Here is a 12,799-nt window from a genome sequence, read left to right as displayed (position 1 = left end):
CTATTTCTTCACTTGAACCAAGGGAATGACTGTGACAGTAGCATTGGGTGCATTTTCAGCAGTGTATGTTAGATAATCTGTATTTCAAATAATTTAAAAGGTTATTGAAACTCTAGGCTTTTGGTTTAAATTATTTGTTTTCTTTCCCAGCTATAAAGACCTAATGCCACATGACTTGGCTAGAGCTGCACTTTCGTAAGTAAATGAAGTTTCCTGTTCTTTCATTTAAAATGTTTTCCTAGTTTTAGCATTTGAAGTAGTATGTTCTGTAGAATTTTCATGTTTAGGATATGTTAAACTTTATATGGCAGGAAGTAAGTTTTTGTTTGTTTTTCGAGACATGGTTTCTTTATGTAACCCTGGCTGTCCTGGAACTCACTCTGTAGAACAGGCTGACCTCAAACTCACAGACATTCACCTGCCTCTGCCTCCTAAATGCTGGGATTAAAGGCATGCACTGCTACTGCCTAGCTGCAAGAAGCAATATTAACTACCTTATACAAGGGTTTTTTGTTTTTAAAGATAGGGTTTTACCATCTAACTCTGACTGACCTGAAACTTACCATAGAACAGACTGACCTTGAATTTAGGGATTGACCTACTTCTGCATCTCAATTGCTGGGATTAAAGGTGTGTCCCGGGGGGCTGGAGAGATGGCTCAGTGGTTAAGAGCACTGCCTGCTCTTCCAAAGGTCCTGAGTTCAATTCCCGGCAACCACATGGTGGCTCACAACCATCTGTAGTGAGGTCTGGTGACCTCTTCTGGCCTGCAGATATACACACAGACAGAATATTGTATACATAATAAATAAATAAAATAAATATTTAAAAAAAAAATAAAGGTGTGTCCCGTGATAGGATTAAATTTTAACTTTATATGTTATATTTGAACAGCTTTGATTGGAAGGCATCTTTATCTGCAACTTTTGCGTGTAGCATCTTGACATGACTATATATATATATGTGTGTGTGTGTGTGTGTGTGTGTGTGGTATGTGGATGGTGTTTATTATAATATTCTCATAAAATATTCTCAGGCTGGCCTGGAACTCATTATGTAGGCCAAGATGGCTTCAAACTCATGGCAATCATCCTGTTTCATCTGCATGCATGGAGGCAAATACTCATACTCCTAAGATAAAAATTAAAAAACAAAAAACTCGAAGGTGCATGTGCAAAGCAAGTAAAAGTTTTAAATTAGAGCTGAGTGGTGGTGGCACCTGCCTTTAATCCCAGCACTTGGGAGGTAGAGTCAGGCGGGTCTCTGTGAGTTTGAGGCCAGCCTGGTCTACAGAGTGTGTTCAGGACAGGCTCCAAAGCTATACAAAGAAACCCTGTCTCAAAAAACAAAACAAAAAATTTTTTTTTAATTTAAATGTAACGAAATGAGGTTGAGATGGATGAATACTTTGGTGTGGTCATAAAATATATGGCTGTGCCTACATAATATACTCTCTAAATGTCCAGTGATATTTTGCTTTAGTGTCTCCAAGCAGCCGAAGATCTTTTCCTAACTGGAAAACACTTTCATTTAACCGTTCTGCTCATCAGTCAGTTTTCTTGTCTTCCTGCCAGACTTTAAGAACAAATGCCACAGCATTGTTTCTCTCTTTACTGTTTACTCTCCCTAATTACATAATAATAATAATCATTTCCATTCCCAAATCTCTGCTTAGCTACACATTGGAAGTTCCTCTTTAGGGATCATAAATAGAGCATTGTTTTCTTGGGCCTCTCTGTGCTCTACATTTAACACTGTGGACTGTGCGTGGACATGTCTTCCTTTGAGTTCTTGTATTGCAGCTTTATGATGTTCTTCCATCTCCTGCTTCTTTATTCCACTTCCTTCCCTTCCCCTTCTCTTCCTTTCCCCTCTTCTCTTTATTTCAGTGATGGGGTTCTTAACCCAAACGACTTGTAAATACTGGGCAAATGTTCTACCAGTGAACTGCACCTTTAACTCCATACAGATTTTATATAACTCACTTTTGAGTTTTGACAAATGTGTACTTGTGTTCCTATTTTTGATGGCTCCTTAAATTCTCTCTCTCTTTTGCTTTGTTTTTGTTTTTTGAGACAGGGTTTCTTTGTAGCTTTGGAGCTTGTCCTGGAACTTGCTCTGTTGACCAGGCTGGCCTCAAACTCACAGACATCCGCCTGCTTCTGCCTCCTGAATGCTAAAGGTGTGCGCCACCACTGCCCAGCTCCAAAGTAACTTTTGATTCTTCCTTCTAATGTCTCATTATCAAGTGACCATCAGATACTGCCTTCACATCCCTTGTCATTCATTTCCTTTTTGATAGGGTGCCAAATGTTTGTGCCTGGCCTTTAAAAGAGAAGGGCTTATCTTTGTGTTATTCTGGTGATTAGAATTGAACCTAGGGCCTTATATATACTAGATGAGCACTCTCCTATACCTCCAACTCAGGCACTGTTTGTTTAAAAACGTGCAGTGTTTTATGTGATGTTTTCTGGCATGTTTGAACTGTTTCTTTTCTTTGGATTTCTGCTCTTAGGGGTTTGTTGCATCGGACCAATGTTCCAAAGGATGTTGTTGATTATATCATTTTTGGTACGGTTATTCAGGAAGTAAAAACAAGCAATGTGGCTAGAGAGGTAAGTAAAGCAAAATTATATGTTTAAAGAGATTAATAAAGCTGGACATAATAGCTGATGTTTGTAATTTATTCTTGAGAGGCTGAGGCAGGGGGATTGCCATGGAGTCCACTACTTACTGTACTATGTAGTAAGTTACAGATCAGTCTGGCTGCAGTAGGATCTTATCTCCAAAACAACAGCAACAGCTCTGTTGCTCTAGGCTTGGTGCCACACGCCTTTAATATCAGCACTCAGAAGGCAGAAGCAGGAAAATCTATGAGTTTTAGGCCATCCATGACTACAAAGAAAGATCCCTTTTCTTCCCCTATCCCAACCCCTCCAAAGTGGCAAAAAAATCAATTTGAAGTAATATTTTTTTAATTTATTTCTTTGTGTGTGTGTGTGTGTGTGTGTGTGTATGCGCACACACAAGCACGCATGTGGTGCTAGAGATTAGACTCAAGGCTTTGTACTTAGTGCCAAGTGTTCTACCACTAAGATAAGTCTCCAACCAAGAATTTACCGTTTTGAAGTCTTAAAATTCATTAACTAAATACGTATTTAACTAAAAATCAGATGATGTGTGCTGAAGGCCTTTATCATTTATTACAGAAGTTACAATTAATATTGAAGGTGTCAAGTCACAAGAGTTAACTTCTGATGGAGGAAACTTGCCTTGCAAGGCCTGCAAGAAATGCAAACTCCAGAAAACTGTTGCTTCTGCCTGTAATTTTAAATGTGCTAATTGTATTCTTTCTCTAGCCTGTATATATGTGTGTATCTCATAAATACATTCTTGATCTACTGGGCATTTTTATCTGTGGATTGTCAAGAAGCTGGGTCTTCCTTAGCTGTATTGTCTAATTGATATTAATAATGTTAGCCTATATAAAGTTTTGATGAATAAAACAAATACAAAGATACTTCCCTAGAATCAGGTGTTATAATGGTGGTACATGCCCTTAATCCCAGCACTCAGGAGCCAGAGACCAGGTCTACAGAGAAAGTTCCAGGACAGGCTCCAAAACTACAGAAAAACCCTGTCTCAAAACACATGCGCGCACACACACACACACACACACACACACACAAAAGGAAAGAAAAGAGCTGTAATATCCCCAGCTGCCAAGATAGCCGCACACAATTAACTGATATAAAACTTTAAAGTCGCTTTTAGATCAGTCCAGGTGCTTTGCTAATTGGATTTTAAGATAAACTATTACTAAATGAATACAATCTTATTTACTAGGACATGTAGCCAGCTGTATGATTTGTTGAGACAAGGTAAATAGTGCAAAGTACCCTAATTGCAGTACCAGGGACAATAATTAACTTTTTGCATAGATTCCTACCCTCAGTTTTATAGCCTTTGCCCAGACACCATGGGATAAGATCCCTGAATGGCCAGGGCTATTTAGAAAATATAACTTATAGCCCCTGAAAAAAGTTACAGCTTCTCTTTCTATGGTCAAGGGTTACCTGCTGGATAGAAGAATATATCTTAAGATTTAAAATGTTTTTAATGTCACTGTGCCTTGGCGAGTGCTGGGTGGGCTCCTTTGCCATACCCCTTGTTCCTGCAGCTCATGCTGCATTCTGAGGACACCTTTGTAAACAAATAGTCTCCAGTGTGAGAGAGCCTGGCCTTTACGACCACTAACACAAACTGTTTAAGATATATATGTTATATACAGTAAGAAGTATAGGATATAACATACAGTTTCTTTATTTCTCTCATTGGTTTAGCTCTGTAGGGCTACCTCTGTAGAGAAGATAACAGAGAGACTTCTTTCACAGCCACGGTTTGCTGCACATGAGGAGTTAGGGGTTAACTGGAAAAAAGACAGAAGAATTAGAATAAAGGCAGAAGAATTAGAAGAGTACAATAAAGAGACATGGCGAGAAGATGTGTGTGAGTTGACCTGTTTCCTTCACCATTGCTTGAATCCTAGTTTCTTCGTTCATTTAGTTTGGACCCTGAGAGGAGGTTTTTAAGGCTGGACTTTAAAAGCCTCCATTAGATAACTAGTATTATTAATAATTACTGTTATTATCACATAACTATTATTATGTATTCACATTTTGCTATAAGTCAGATTATTTGAGTGGGTTTAGGAAATGTTAGTTTATCTGTCTCTTGTGTTAGAGAAACAGTATAGCAGTGTGTGACTGATAGTACTCTTGGTAATGTTAGCCATCGTGGTTTCTAGTTAAACTTTAACATCTTATAGCCAATTTCATAGCTTCACTTTTGTAGTCAGAGGAAGCTTTGCCTATAATTTACTGCCTTTGACTAGATGACACGTAGGCAGATTTTTTTCTTTTTATGTAGGTATTTCATACAAGTTTACCTTTACCCTAGTTGGCACACACCCACCTAGTGTTTATTGGGCAATGGAGATAATGACCGCCTTGGAACTAGTATGAGTATCCCACAGGCATTTGACTGAATAGTTCAAACCTGTCTTCTGGGCTTTGTTTCAATTATTTGGAGAAACTTGGCTTGCAAGCATATTTATCTTATTTCATGTCTGTGTTTCTGTGTCCATTATAGTTACAAAGATAATAACTTCCATTGCCAGCCAAGATAGAAGGGAAAATGTGCAGATCAAAAGCATTTTTTTTGTTACACTTTTACAAACGTTAAAACGGCTAAAGTCCCACCCAGCACTGCACAGCTCACAAAGTAACCATCTGATGCTGTTGGGGGGGGGGGGGGCAGAAGAGAACTGAGAGCAGGGAGAGGTTTCTGTTCTCATAGAGTGTTTACTTTTCCTCTGCGGCTTCACATTATTTTACATGCCTAATAAGAGCTCCAGTGGGCTATTAAAAAGAAAGACAAGAAGTTTGTGGGATAAAACAGGGATGAATCTTGGAAGAACTACTTATCCTGCTCAACTACAGAATGATTGAATAAATTATAACGATGATACTAGTCCATTAAACACCTATGCTATGAAATTTATAAAAAAAGTTTCTTGAGTGCATAAAGTCATCAAGCACCTCACAATATGTTTTCAACTTCTGTATCATGAATAGGAGGTGACTTGCATAAGACTGAAAAAGTAAATATTAAATCTGTTTCAGTTTTCTCTATTTTTATTTATTTTTCAAATAAGAATTATGATGTTTTTCTATGAATTTTTCTGGAAGTGTTAAATGTGTATATACATCAGCTGCTATATAATTCACATGAGGAAGTTTCTCCCTCTACCTCATACTAATATCAATCATGTTGTATTCCACGTAAGCATTTTTTGAGACACGGTCTCACTTATTTTTTTTTTTAATTGAGAAAAGGAAAAAAAAGTATCCGCCTCCTCCCAGCCTCCCATTTCCCTCCCCCTCCTCCCACCCTTCTCCCCCTCCCCCAAACTCCTCTCCCCCTCCCTCTCCAGTCCATAGAGCAGTCAGGGTTCCCTGCCCTGTGGAAAGTCCAAGGTCTGCCCCCCTCCGACCATGTCTAGGAAGGTGAACAACCAAACTGGCTAGGCTCCCACAAAGCCAGAACATGAAGTAGGGTCAAAACCCCGTGCCACTGTCCTTGGTTTCTCATCAGCCCTCATTGTTCGCCATGTTCAGAGAGTCCAGTTTTATCCCATGCTTTTTCAGTCACAGTCCAGCTGGCCTTGGTGAGCTCCCACTAGATCAGCCCCCTTGTCTCAGTGGGTGGGTGCACCCCTCGTGGTCCTGACTTCCTTGCTCATCTTCTCCCTCCTTCCGCTCCTCTCACTTATGAAGCCCTTGCTAGCCTGAAACTCACTATAGACCAGTCTAGCCTCAAACTTACAGAGATCTATCTGTCTCTGCCTCCGGAGTGCTGGGATTGAAGTTGTGAGCCACCATGCCTGACTCTCCAGGTAATTTTTGTATCTAGGGAGATAGAGTTGATGGGACAGTTATGAAAATAAGTAGTAGAACTTAACATCCAACTAAAGCCAGATAAAGAGTTTTGTTAGGACCTGTGCTAATATTGATATGAACTCCTAAAAGGCCTTGTACCTCTATCAAACCTGACTTTGTTGAAAGACCTCAGTGTATTTCTCCTTCCGCTTAACTTCTTCCTTTCTTCTTGGTGCCTTGAAAGTGAGTTATTCTTTAAATAGAAGTATTCACACAAGGGTCACCAGCTGCCAGTTCTATTTAAAGCTCTGTCAGTCCTTTGGGTCAGCTGGGGCCGAGGGTAATGTGCTTCAGTAGCCTTGTGAGAATCAAGCTGTTCTAACCTGAGTGCCCTTACCCTTGCCCCACTGTGGAGTCTTTCCTTTTGCCCCTGACACCTGCTTCTGATTTCCTTTCCAACTGGTTTAGGTTGAGAAGTTGACCTGCAGTTGCCAGGAAGTAGTTTTAGCAGTCATTTGGGCACTTAGTGTCAGGTCTCCCTGGAGACAGCAGAGTACGGTCATACTGGTTACACAAAAGTAGCAGCTTTCTGCTCCTATAGATGGCAAATAGTATCAAATGCAGTGTAAGTATAAAGGCAAAGATTAGCTAAGAGACCCAGCCTTTTAAATCGAGAATTTGCAACATCCATATTAGACAGTTTGTATTCGGTTAATTAGTTTCAAAAAAGACTACTAAAAATAGTTCCTTTTGTAGTTTCATAATAAAGGTGGAAAAGTTAGGAACTTTTTTCCCCTAAAGTAAAGCTTTAGTATTAAAAAGTTTTTTTTTCTAAGTGTACTAAATTTTTTACATTAGCAAAACTGGAATGTTTTGGCAACATAAATTTTCCCAACAAATATTGTAAAACAATTATAGATATCTTTGTTTTATGTTTGTCTTTGACTGGGTCATGAAATTAGAGGCCACTTTTTGTTAGATTAGTAGGCCCTCAAACTTCCTCAGGGCCCCTAAAGTTTTTTGTTTTTTTTTTTGAACTAGCTCTATAGACCAGGGTAGCCTCCAACTCTGCCTCTGCCCCCTGAGTGCTGGGATTAAAGGCGTGCACCACCACCCCCTGGCTTTTGTTGTGGTTTTAATGGTCAGTTCTGTAGAAACATTTCAGCCTTTGCTCTGCTGCTAGGCTTTATAGCTTCAGGGATACGTGAAAATCTCACCCCGTGATGCCGTTTCCTCACTCTTAGTTGTATATTAAATTTTAAGAAAGATAAAATTACATGGTATCCTTGAAGGCTTGAAGCAAAGCATTGTTATTAATTAGGTGAGGCTGAAGAATGCTGTAGCCTTGTACACCACACTTGAAAATGGCTACCAGGCTGCTGGACTTGGTAGTCCGCAGACTGCATACCTGAATACTGGGGAGGCTGAGGCAGGAGACAAGCAAGTTCATGGCTGCCTGGAACACAGAGTGATTTCAAGAATACCTCGTGAAATCCTGTTTTAAAGTAAAAAGGGATAGATCTTCATGGTGCTAGAGCTTGGTGAGCTTTAGGTTTAATCCCCAGTGCTACAGAAAGAAAAGAAAAACAGAAAGGACTGACAAGATGACTTAGCTGCTAAGGGATATACTGCCAAGCCTGACAACCTGAGTTCAGTCCCTTGAGCCCACAGTGTCCTTCACATGAATGCGCCTACCCACGTTCACATAAATAAATAATTGTAATAAAAATTTTAAAAGAAAAAAGAAACTTGTTACCAGGAATTTAAGAGTATGTTTCACTGTCTGGAAGAAAAACTAACGAGCCATTTTATTTTAAACATTGCTCTGTAGAATACTAAAATAAACTCTTTTCATAATTCTCCAGAGTAGGGCTCGGAACCTCACTTACATGTGTGTTTTCTTTCCCTCACTGTTCCCTGAAGGCTGCCCTTGGAGCTGGCTTTTCTGACAAGACTCCCGCTCACACTGTTACCATGGCCTGTATCTCTTCAAACCAAGCTATGACTACAGGTATGTGTAAATGGAATCCAAAGGTGCTTACTGATTCTACTCCTTTTAATTAATCTTAAGAGAAGTAAGCAATTAGCACAGAGCTCTTCATTTGTGTTTTTATAAAGATAAAATTGTATGAAAGTTAGGGATTTTCCAGAGTAGTTTCCATGCCCTGTGGGGACTGTTACATTCTTCCTTAGTCCTGGGCTGGCTGCTACTGGGACTGTCAGTGGGAGGAGGTGCATAGTTTATCCTGCGTAGGTAATTCTGATTGGACATTTTCCCATGAGGACAGAGTACTGCAGCCTCAATCATCAGCACAGTTGTTAATTCCTGCTCTCCATGGTCTAAGTCATGGCGTGGGAATATGTCTTAGCTGTGAGCACTTGTTGAGTAAGCATGAGGACAAGAGTGGATCGATCCCTAGCACCTACATAAATGTGTAGGTGTGGCAGCCTGCTTGTAATCTCGGAATTCAGAAGGCAGAGACAGGATTCCCAGAGCAAGCTGGCTGGCTAGACAGTCCGCATTGGTGAGTTCTGTTCAAGTAAGGGAACTTGTCTCAATATGCAAGATGGACACAGTTGAAGACATCAGATACCAGCCTCTGGCTTGTACACACATGTACACACACACACTTCGCCATATGTGCCCTAACACCTGCGAGCACACATTCACACATGCAAAAATGTTTTCATGTTTTTTCTTCACTTGGTACCCACATTCTTGGCAATCTATATGATATTTTAGCTTCTAACAATCTTCCTAAAATTGTGGGATGTTAAATGGCTACTTCTAAAGACAGGAAACTTGAGAGGCTTAATATTTAATGTTACAATAATATCATGCCAGATTAGACTGGTCAGTTCATGGATGGCGAGGATGATGCCCGAAGCAGTAGTTGGGGGCTTCTCTACTGAGCAGGGTGCAATAAAATATTGCATGCCAGTTGCCATACAGGAAAACCTAGATCTGAGAAGTCAGATACCTCATGTAGTAGAAATTAATATTCTCTGCATGGGGAGGGGGTGGAGTGTGGAAGAAACCTTTCTGAAAACTTAGGCTGGGAGCATATAAAATATAGAAGATGTTTAGGTTTAGAATGTTGAGTTGGGCTGGAGAGATGGCTCAGCACTGGCTGTTCTTCCAGAGGGCCAGGGTATGATTCCCAGCACCCACATGGCAATTCACAGCTATTAACTCCAGTTCCAGGAGATCTGATGCCCTCTTGGCCTCTGTGAGCACTAGAAACAGAGGTGGTGTACATGCATATATGCAGGCAAAACACACATATACAAAGAATAAAATAAATAAATTAAAAGAATATCAATTTATTTAAAAGTTGATGTCAGACTGGGTGGTGGCGACACACACTTGTAATCCCAGCACTCGGGAGGCAGAGGCAGTTAGATCTCTTGAGTTTGAGGGCAACCTCTTCTACGGAGTGAGATCCAGGACATCCAGGTCTACACAGGAAGTTCCTTTCTCAAAAAACAAAAAAAAGGAAGGAAGGAAGGAAGGAAGGAAGGAAAAAAGAGAAGGAAAGGAAAGGAGAAAAGTAAAAACTAGTCAAGTGTAGTGGCTGCAGTAAGGAGGCAGAAGCAGGTGGATCTCTGTGAGTTTGAGATTTAGAAGCCAGCCTGGTCTACATACATAGTGCGTTCCAGGATCCTGTATCCAGAAGAAAAAAAAAAGGAAGGAAGGAAAAGTTAAAAACTGATTATTATTATATAAAACTGATAACTGTTACAAAAAAATTTCATGTATGTATTTTGCATGTATGCATGTCATGATGCATGTGTAGAGGTCAAAGGATAACTTGTGGAAGTTGGTTCTCTCCTTCTGCCATATAGACTATAGGGATGGAGTTGAGTTCCTCAGGCTTGCCTGTTGAGCCATCTCGCTTGCCCCCATTTATAGAACTTTTTAATCAAGAAGCTTATATTTCAGAGGTTTGTTATTCCTACAAAGTTGTTCATGCACATATCCTTTGTATCTTGTAGCTGTTGGTCTGATAGCTTCTGGCCAGTGTGATGTTGTTGTGGCTGGTGGTGTTGAGTTAATGTCTGATGTCCCTATTCGTCATTCAAGAAAAATGAGGAAAATGATGCTTGATCTCAATAAAGCCAAGACTCTGGGCCAGCGCCTGTCCTTACTCTCTAAATTCAGATTGAATTTTCTATCACCTGAGGTAAGACTTTTGAATTTAATATAAATAAAGATGAGTTTCCAGAACATCCTGAGGCTAGATTACTGTTAGATATAACACATACTCTAATAACTATATATATTCTCATGATTACAGGGCAGTGTATTTGGTCAAGATGGGGGTGGGAGTAGTTACAAAAATTGAATTTGTAGAGACTGGAGAAATGGTTTATCGGTTAAAGAGCACTGACTGCTCTTCCAGAGGACTCAGGTTCAAACCCACATGGCAGCTCACAACTGTCTGTAACTCTAAGATGTGACACACACACACACACACGGACATACATGCAGGCGAAACACCAATGCACATAAAATAATAAAAACAAATAAATAAATTATTAAAAAATTGAATTTGTGCCGGACAGTGGTGGCACATGCCTTTAATCCCAGCACTTGGGAGGCAGAGGCAGGTGGATCCCTGTGAGTTCGAAGCCATCCTGGTTTGTAAGAGCTTGTTCCAGGACAGGCTCCAAAGCTACAGAGAAACCCTGTCTCGAGAAACAAAAAAAAAAAAAAAAAATTGAATTTGTAACCTGGGCATGATAGCACATACCCTTAATCTTAGCACTTTAGAGACAGAGACAAGTGAATCTGTGTAAGTTCAAGACCAGAATGATTTACATAATCAGACTAGCTCCAGAAATGTGTCTGTTAGCCCTCTTTAGAAATATGTTTGCTCACAAAGAGATTTCTGGGATCTTTTATTCCCTCTTTGGCTTTTTTTTTTTTTTTTTTTTGAGCTAGGGTCTTGCTGAGCTACCCTCAAATTAAAAATCCCCTTGCGAGCCGGGTGATGGTGGCACACGCCTTTAATTCCAGCACTGGGGAAGCAGAGGCAAGTGGATCTGTATGAGTACGAGGCCATCCTGGTCTACAAGATCTAGTTCCAGGACAGGCTCCTAGAGCTACAGAGAAACTCTGTCTTGAAAAAAAACAAACAAACAAACAAAAAACAAAATCAAAATCCCCTTGCCTCAACCTCCCGGATTAGAGGCATGTGTCCCTAAATCCAGCCAATAAATAGATTTCAGCTTTTCTAAATAACACTGAGCAATCTTACATAACTGTAACTGACTATAACTGTTCTCAATGTCCCCTTTGCTAGCTCCCTGCAGTGGCTGAGTTCTCCACTAACGAGACCATGGGCCACTCTGCAGACCAACTGGCTGCTGCTTTTGCTGTTTCTCGAATGGAACAGGATGAATATGCACTGCGTTCTCATAGTCTGGCCAAAAAGGCACAGGATGAAGGGCATCTTTCTGATATTGTACCCTTCCAAGTACCAGGTAAATGGTGAGACTTAAAGGATTTCTTTATTTTTATCTTTCATTTTATGTGAATACCTTAGTGTTTGTATGTTCATCATGTACATGCAGGTGTCCAGGGTGTCAGAGCCCCTGGAACCAAGGTTACAGGTGATTGTGAGCCAACTGATCTGGGTGCTGGGAACAAATCTGGATCATCTGCAAGAGCAGTAAGTGCTCTTAATGATGCTCAATCATCTCTTCATCCCTATACTAAAAACCTTAAGTGATAACTTCTTAAAGACAGGGTCTTAGCATGTGACCCTGGAAGCCTTGAGCTCACAGAGAGGCCTGCTTTTAGCCTCCCTGGTGCTATGATTAATTTACTTTTTAATAAGTATAATAATTGTTTCCAAACTACTCAGCTTTTATTCTTTTTCCATTTTTGTTTTTCAAGACAGGGTTTCTCAGTGGCTATGGAGCCAGTCCTGGAACTCTCTCTTTAGACCAGGCTGGCCTCTAACTCACAAAGATCCACCAGCCTCTGCTTCCCAAGTGCTGGGATTAAAGGTGTGCGCCACCACCACCCAGCTCAGCATTTTTTTAAAAAAATATTTATTTATTTATTGTGTATACAATATTCTGTCTGTGTGTATGCCTGCAGGCCAGCAGGGGTCACCAGACCCCATTACAGATGGTTGTGAGCCACCATGTGGTTGCTGGGAATTGAACTTAGGACCTTTGGAAGAGCAGGCAATGCTCTTAACCTCTGAGCCATCTCTCCAACCCCCCAGCTCAGTTTTTATTCTTAAACATAGACTCAATTTTAGATTTATGTGGTAACACAGGTAAGCTTTAAAAAGATTTTTGCTTTGGAAGCAAAGGCAGGTGCATCTCTGTGAGTTTGAGGACAG

At 40.3% G+C, this 12,799-nt stretch overlaps 1 protein-coding gene and 1 pseudogene across 1 annotated transcript in view; one reads left to right on the top strand and one right to left on the bottom strand.

Annotated features, from left to right (window-relative positions):
- Positions 1–12,799, bottom strand: part of LOC121439576 (trifunctional enzyme subunit alpha, mitochondrial-like) — a 73,894-nt gene that overhangs the window by 42,952 nt on the left and 18,143 nt on the right. The window lies entirely within an intron of this gene.
- Positions 1–12,799, top strand: part of LOC121439579 — a 29,486-nt pseudogene that overhangs the window by 6,182 nt on the left and 10,505 nt on the right.

The sequence above is a fragment of the Microtus oregoni genome, unplaced genomic scaffold (assembly GCF_018167655.1).
Source record: "Microtus oregoni isolate MIOR12 unplaced genomic scaffold, Mior012 000062F_ref0000492, whole genome shotgun sequence".
Taxonomy (NCBI): Eukaryota; Metazoa; Chordata; class Mammalia; order Rodentia; family Cricetidae; genus Microtus; species Microtus oregoni.
Note: the sequence above shows the minus strand (reverse complement) of the source record. Positions and strands in the feature narration are given on the sequence as shown.